Below are 8,372 nucleotides of genomic sequence, written 5' to 3'. Positions count from 1 at the left end.
AACTCAACCACATACTCTTGAATTTGGGGAAAACGCATAGAAGCAAAAGTTTCCCATCCCAAAGTCTCAATAAAAGCAGTAATTTGTGTAGTGAAGTTCAACTTCCTTACCGAATCAAAGTCAAGAAACTGCATGTCCACGAACTTACGATTAGCGTTTGAAAAGTGCTTGAAACGTCCAACTTCTTCCTCAGAATGAATGTCGAAATAAGCCCCGCAACTAATCCTTAGGCGATTAGCCTCAGTGACAGCCGGCTTATGTCCAACACGCTTTGCTCTAGGCATGGTTATGGTGTTTAGGGTTTAGAGAAAAAGATGAAAAGAGAGAAAAGCTTGAGGTTGAAGATGAAGTAGAAGTTTTGTATGGAGACTTGAATTGAAAGGGTTAAGTGATTGAAAAGGGTAATGATGAAATTGGGAAGAGTAAAAGTAAGATATTGGGAAGAGGTTAGAGTAGGGGATTGGTTAAAATCTGAGGTGATGTAAGGTTTGTCTAAGTAATAGGTATATATAGGGTTGAATAGGAAGATTAATAGGTAGAGTAGGAATAGGAAGAGGAATAGGTAGAGGTTGAATAGGAAAAGGTGGAAAAATAGGCCAAAAATCCGGACTAGGTGTTGCAGAATCACGCGTGTCGCGACCGAGGATGCGCATCCGCGGCCGCGAATCGCGTGTTTCAGCCAATTTTCCTTTGTATTTTGGAAGGATTTTTGCTGAAGTTATCGAGGATCGCACCATTCTCGGCCGCGGATCACGTCTGGCAGCGAATTGTTCTCTGAATTTTGAAGGAAATTGCTGAAGTTACCGAGAATTCAATAATTCTCGGCCGCGGATCACCCTATGGTCACCCAAATTCTGCATAGTAACTCCTATTTGTGTAATTTCTTGATAAATCCTATCCTGAACTCCTTGAAAATGTTATCTGTACTTAAAAACATAAATGGAAAACATTAAATGATAAGGAAAACCAAAGGTTTATCCTTATTAATGGGAAAAATAAATGAAAATGCTTTAATTAACGAATGTTAAATTAATAATAGGAAAAGTTTGGAACTCAAATTAATTGAAGCATTTATGTTCATTTATTAATGTAAGTTAAATGAATCTTTATTTAAGGAATTGAAACTTAGTTATTAACATTTAATTAGTAATGAATGCTTTAAAGTTTTATTTGATAGATTCATAAGTGTAGAATAATGAGTTTTAATGTTAGTGTAACCATATAATCAAAAACAAGATATAATGCAAAAGAGAAAGTTTTATTGAAATAGAAATATGTACAACATATTTACAAACAAAATAAACAAAAGCTATGCTAAAAATTCGTCCCTTTCAATCGGGATTTTCTTAGCCCTATAGCGGTCTATTTTCATCTGCACGAAGGCTTGACGTTCTGGTGCAGAAAGAAAATTTGGGCCTGATCGAAAAACTCGTTTCACTAGACCTTCCTATTCTAAAAATTCATAGTCTAGCATCGGGAAAGATTCAGCATCACTCCAAGGAACAGAAATACTTCCCTTGGTCCCTAGTATTATTCCACATATAATATTCCCGAACCCAACCTTCTTAGCCTTGGATCTAGATGCGGCAACAAGACCCTCCATCAGAATTTTTGAAGAATCAACCACGTTGCCTTGAAATATATCTCCAAGTACATAAAGATCAGATTCTTAGACGACACTACTGAACGTGCGACCGAACAGGCTGTGACTCAGAAACTTATGCAAATATAGCATAGAGTTGGAATAAAAAGACTTATTATAGGCAAGTTTAGGGTTGAAAGGCCAAATGCCGGTGAGCATTCGCCAAATATCAGTGGACGTCATATCTCTTCCATGATGACGTTTGGTAGTATCCTTCAAGGGAAAACCAAACCAAGCATGCAATTCAGGATATCCAAAAGTGAAAGTTTTGCCATCCCGACAAAAACTAAGACGCACCCGACGCTTGTTAACAAAACGAACCGTACAGAAGAACTCTAATATCCAGTCTCCAATTATAGGAAACTTCATATCAACAAATCTGGTCCATCCTAAGCGTTCCATGTAGCGACTCATATCTTCTTTGATTCCCAACTGATCGTTAAGAAAGTCATCCATGTATAACATTCCGACAAAGAATGTGTATCGAAGCCTCAAGAAGCGCCTTCCCTCATCATGATTGAAGATAGGAAAGTTACATCCATAACGCTCTGATATATCTGTATTTTTAGTGCGTGAAGCAACAACTTTCTTAGGATGAGTGTTTGTGGAAGTCATGGTGTTTGGAATGAGTAAGGAAGAAAGGTTCTGAACTTAATTTCTGGGTTGGTGAATGGTAAGAAAATCAGAGAATTGTTCTGATTGAGATGAAAAGAAAGTGACAGAAAACTGACCCTCTAGAACCTATTTATAAAATCCTAGGATGAAAAGAGGTGTTATTTTGAGGTGAAAAGGCATGAAACAGACCTTTTTAAAAATGAAGAAACGCAACTATTCGTTTCCGAAAAGTTGTGTCTGCTGAAAAGTTAAAGAACAAGGGTCAATTACTGCACAAATTCCCCGAGTCGCGACCGAGGATGCTGACCCGCGGTCGCGACACGCTGATTTCCTTGCGGAAATCAGTTGTCAAAACCCCTAATTTCTGATCCTCTACCGAGAATCCTCATCCTCGGTAAGTTCAGAAATTTTCCTGTCAATTTGAAACCTATTGAAGTCAGAATTCTCAACTGAGAATCCCAAATCCTCTATAAGTCCAGAAATTTTCCTAGCCACTAGTCATACCCTAAATCCTCAACTGAGAATTTTAAATTCTCTATAAGTCCAGAAAATTTCCTACCTTCTCAAGAATTCTATATATTTGAATTCTCAACTGAGAATTTCAAATTCTCAACTGAGAATCACTAAATTTCTTCTAATTCTCGTTAAATTCCTAAAAATTAATTAAAATCATGACTTGAATATATTTTTATATATCTAAAATTCTAATATAAAATGATATAATTTAAAACAAAACAAAATAAAAATAAAAATAAAAATAATAAAAACTAACTATTAGAAAAATGAAATGATTTATATGTCAGGAAATCTTGTTACGAAATTAGTTCCTATTTCGGAAATATTTTCGTAATAAATTTTACATCGATTACCGTTAACTTTAAAACGATTACCGTTGGTTTCCTCAAGTTTCAAAGAACCATAGTCGAATGTTTTGACGACTAAATACGGTCCGGTCCATCTAGACTTAAGTTTTCCTGGAAATATACGAAGCCGTGAATTAAATAACAGCACCTTATCTCCAACATTAAAGTGCTTGACTTTGATCTTGGCATCGTGCCATTTTTTCACTCTTTCTTTATAAATCCTCGCATTCTCATACGATAGATGTCGTAACTCATCTAACTCATTTAAATTGAGCAAACGTTTCTTTCCTGCTTGTTGTATCAAAATTAAGTTTTCTAATAGCCCAATAGGCTTTATGTTCTAATTCTACTGGTAAATGACATGCTTTTCCATACACTAAACGATATGGAGTCATTCCTATTGGTGATTTAAATGCAGTACGGTATGCCCATAGCGCATTATTGAGTTTTTGTGATCAATCTTTTCTTGATGACGAAACAGTTTTCTCTAGAATCCATTTGAGTTCTCTATTTGAGATCTCCGCCTGACCATTCGACTGAGGATGGTATGGCGTTGACACGCGGTGGCGTACTCCATATTTTTTCATAAGCATATCAAAATTCCGATTTATGAAATGGGTACCGCCATCACTGACAACGAATCTAGGACAACCAAATCTACAAAATATATCGTCAAGAAAATTAACAACTACTTTAGAATCATTCGTAGGGGTTGCAATTGCTTCAACCCACTTCGAAACATAATCAACGGCTACTAATATGTAAGTTTTACCGTTGGAAGGCGGAAAAGGTCCCATGAAATCAATTCCCCACATGTCGAAGATTTCAACTTCCAACATGTTTTTGAGGGGCATCTCATCTTTCCTTCCTAAATTTCCCGTTCTTTGGCATTTATCACAACGAGTAATAAATGAACCAACGTCCTTAAACATCGTAGGCCAAAAGAAACCACATTCCAATATTTTAGCTACCGTTTTATTAACTCCATTATGTCCTCCATATGAGCTGGAATGACATTCCGTTATTATAGATTCATTTTCATTTTCTCCGACGCATCTCCTAATTATCCCGTCACCACATGATTTGAATAGAAAGGGATCTTCCCAAAAATATTGTTTAATATCGAAGAAAAATTTCTTCCTTTGTTGGGAAGATAATCCTTCCGGAACAATATCGGTTGCAAGATAATTAGCAAAATCTGCATACCATGGTGACATGATACTTTCTACTTGATAGAGATGTTCATCGGGAAAATCATCTCGTATACCGATAGTTTCACCTATAGGACCGTTTTCATCTTCTAGTCTTGATAGATGATCGGCAACAAGGTTTTCTACTCCCTTTTTGTCTTTAATTTCTATATCAAATTCTTGTAACAACAAAACCCATCTAATCAGACGCGGTTTTGCATCTTTCTTAGCAAACAGATAACGTAAAGCTGCGTGATCTGTATAGATAATAACTTTAGATCCTAACAAGTATGACCTAAACTTATCACATGCAAATACTACGGCTAACATCTCTTTTTCTGTTGTTGTGTAATTTAACTGTGCACCTGACAATGTGTGACTTGCGTAATAAATAACATGTAATCTTTTATCCTTTCTTTGACCTAAAACACATCCTACAGCTAGGTCACTTGCATTACACATGATTTCAAAAGGCAAATCCCAATCGGGTTTAGCAATTATGGGTGCACTGACTAAAGCTGTTTTCAATGTTTCGAAAGCTTTAATACAATCTTCATTAAAATCGAAGGTTGAATCCTTCATAAGCAAATTAGTAAGTGGTTTGGAAATCACAGAAAAGTTTTTTATAAATCGTCTGTAAAAACCTGCATGTCCTAGAAATGATCTTACTCCCTTGACAGTTGTTGGTGGGGGTAATTTTTCTATTACTGAAGTTTTTGCTCTATCCACTTCTAATCCTTTTTCAGATATTTTATGACCTAAAACAATTCCTTCGTCAACCATGAAATGACATTTTTCCCAATTTAATACTAAATTCGTTTCTTCGCATCTAGAAAGAACTTTATCTAAGTTTTTTAAACATGCATCAAAAGAATCTCCATAAACTGAAAAATCATCCATAAATACTTCCATGATATCTTTGATGAAATCATTAAAAATTGCAGTCATACAACGTTGAAAAGTTGCTGGTGCATTACATAGACCAAAAGGCATTCTTCTATATGCAAATGTTCCATAAGGACATGTGAAGGTTGTTTTATCTTGGTCATCCGGGTAAATATATATTTGAAAGAATCCGGAATAGCCATCAAGAAAACAATAAAATGCATGACCGGCTATCCTTTCGATCATTTGATCGATGAAAGGTAAAGGAAAATGATCTTTCCTAGTTGCCTTATTTAGGTTCCTATAATCTATACAAACCCTCCAACCGGTGGTGGTTCGCGTAGGTATTAATTCACCTTCATCATTCCTTACTACAGTTATGCCTCCCTTTTTGGGTACACAATGGATTGGACTAACCCATTCACTATCCGAAATAGGATAAATGATTCCATTGTCTAAAAGTTTAGTAATCTCATTTTTGACTACTTCTTTCATATTCGGATTTAAACGTCTTTGTCTATCTGCTTTAGGTGGCTTATCTTCTTCTAAGTGAATCCTATGCATTACAATACTAGGATTAATTCCTTTTAAATCTGAAATTTGCCATCTCATACTTCCTATTCTATTTCTAACAACTTCTTTCAATTTTTCTTCTTGATTTTCTGTTAATTTGTTAGAGATGATTATAGGTAGAGTATCACTTCCGCCTAGGAAAGTGTATCTCAGATGGTTTGGTAATTCTTTAAGTTCTAATTTAGGTGGAACTATTACTGAAGGCGGAACTGGTCCATCTTCTCGAATCAAAGGCTCTGGGTCCTTATCTTCTAATTCTTCACCCATTATAGGTTCTATTATTTCTTCTCTTTGAACAATGTCATTAACACATTCTTCAATTAAATCAAGTTTCATACAGGCGAAATCCTCCATAGGATATTTCATCGCTTGATTCATATCGAACTCGATCTTATCGTCACCTATTCGTAAAACTACTTTTCCTTCCGACACATCAACTAGAGCACGTCCCGTGTTCATGAATGGTCTACCAAAGATTAGCGGACAATTAACATCATAAGCAAAATCTAAGATAACAAAATCAGTAGGAAAAATAAATTTGTCAACTTTTACTAAAATGTCTTCAATTATACCATATGGTCTTTTAGTGGATTGATCCGCTAATTGCAAAACCATATTGGTACGCTTGATGTCTTCTTCTAAACCTAATTTTTCAAAAATAGACAATGACATCAAGTTTATACTAGCTCCTAAATCGCAAAGACAACTTGGGAATTCCATATTTCCCAATGTACACGGAATGGTAAAGCATCCGGGATCTTTGAGTTTAGTAGGTAATTTGCTTGATACTATCGAACTACAATCTTCAGAAAGAGAAATGGATGAAATTCCTTCCCAACTAATCTTTTTTGAAATTAAATCTTTCAAGAATTTTCCATAGTTAGGAATTTGCGTAATTGCATCCATGAATGTTAAATTTATATGCAAATTTTTAAGCTTATCTAAAAATGATAAAAGTTGTTTATCATGGTCCTTATTTCGGACCCTGTGTGGAAAAGGTGGTTTTGGTACAAAAGGTTTCGGATTAGAGTCAATTTTTGTATCTTTTTGTTTTAAAGTATCTTCTTTGGATTTTGGTAAATCATTTCCAGGTAAAGTTGAATTTACGGGCATTTCCGGACCTAAGTAGTTTTTCCCTGAACGAAGAGTGATAGCCTTAATATGCTCTTTCGGATTTTCTTCCGTTTGGCTGGGAAGACTTCCCTCTTTGCGGGATGGAATTGATTTAGCAAGCTGTCCAATTTGAACTTCCAAATTATGGATGCTAGATGATTGGTTTTTGATAAGCTGATCGAATTTACTTTCGATCCGTTTAAAACCATCGTCTTGATTACTTACCTTTCCATTCATAGCATCTATAAATTTGTCGATTTTTGAAGATAAAGTGTTATTCGTATCTCTTGTTTGATTTTGATAATTATTTATACGATATTGATTAGCATTTGCATTATTATTATTATTACCATCTTTCCAATTAAAGTTAGGATGATTTCTCCATCCAGGATTATAAGTATTAGAATAAGGATTAGTAGTTTGGTTTTATCCTTGGACAAAGTTTACCTGTTCTAACTCATTCATACCTTCGTAATCAATGTCTCTCTGGATTGGATCATTAGGATCGCATGGTGCCATAAATTTATCAATTTTGTGCGATAAGGCAGAAAATTGGGCTTGTAACATTGCTACTGGATCAAGATTCATTATACCGTTAACCGATGATGTACCTGAGGATGATGGTTTCGCCGTTGGTATATGTCCAGGCTCTGCGGGCCACATACTGCTGTTGATTGCCATTTCCTCCAAAAGTTCTCTTGCTTGGGCGGACGTCTTCTTCATAAATAACCCTCCAGACATAGCATCTAATGAACCTCTAGTCGTAGGATTTAATCCATTATAGAATGTCTGCATTAAAAGTGCATCTGGCAGTTGGTGGTGTGGGCATAAACGTTGAAGTTCTTTAAAACGTTCCCAAGCTTCATAAAGAGTTTCATTATTATTTTGGGTAAAAGATGTCAACTCTTTGATGAATCTTGCGGTTTTTGCTAAAGGAAAATATTTTGATAAAAACGCTTGGGCTAATTGGTCCCAAGTTTCAAATGTTGCAGCAGGCATAGAAGTTAACCAAATTTTTGCCTTATCCTTTAAAGTGAAAGGAAAGAGGCGAAGTTTGATTGCTTCGGCTGTTACATCAGTAATTTTAAAAGTATCACAAATTTCTAAGAAATTTGTCAAATGTGCATTAGGGTTTTCGTTAGGTAGTCCATAAAACGTTACGTTGTTTTGCAACATATTAAGCAAAGCAGGCTTAATTTCAAATTGATTTGCGTTTATACGGGGTCTAACTACACTATTAGTTACACCGGCCATTCCTGGCCTAGCATAATCCATAAGTGTCGGTGGATCGGCCATATTTTCTGGCTGGACTACTTTGGTTTTTAAGGGTGTTTTGTCTTTGTTTTTGTTGTTTTTATTGTTTTTCTTAAGTGTTCTTTCAATTTCTGGATCAAGAGGGTCTGGTGGTGTGCCCGAACTTCGCGAACTGCGCATGAACTTGAAATTGTTACACGAGCCAAACTACCTTCAAAACAAAATTGAAAACAAATA

At 35.6% G+C, this 8,372-nt stretch overlaps 1 non-coding gene across 1 annotated transcript; it reads left to right on the top strand.

The window, feature by feature from the left end:
* Nucleotides 1-7,692: 7,692 nt before the first annotated feature.
* LOC136228404 (small nucleolar RNA R71) lies at nucleotides 7,693-7,799 on the top strand. The gene has a single exon (XR_010688720.1). It is a non-coding gene; the product is annotated as a small nucleolar RNA R71 (small nucleolar RNA).
* Nucleotides 7,800-8,372: the final 573 nt, after the last annotated feature.

Source organism: Euphorbia lathyris, chromosome 4 (genome assembly GCF_963576675.1).
Source record: "Euphorbia lathyris chromosome 4, ddEupLath1.1, whole genome shotgun sequence".
Taxonomy (NCBI): Eukaryota; Viridiplantae; Streptophyta; class Magnoliopsida; order Malpighiales; family Euphorbiaceae; genus Euphorbia; species Euphorbia lathyris.
The sequence above is the reverse complement of the archived record's forward strand: the minus strand, read 5'-3'. Positions and strand labels throughout refer to the sequence as shown.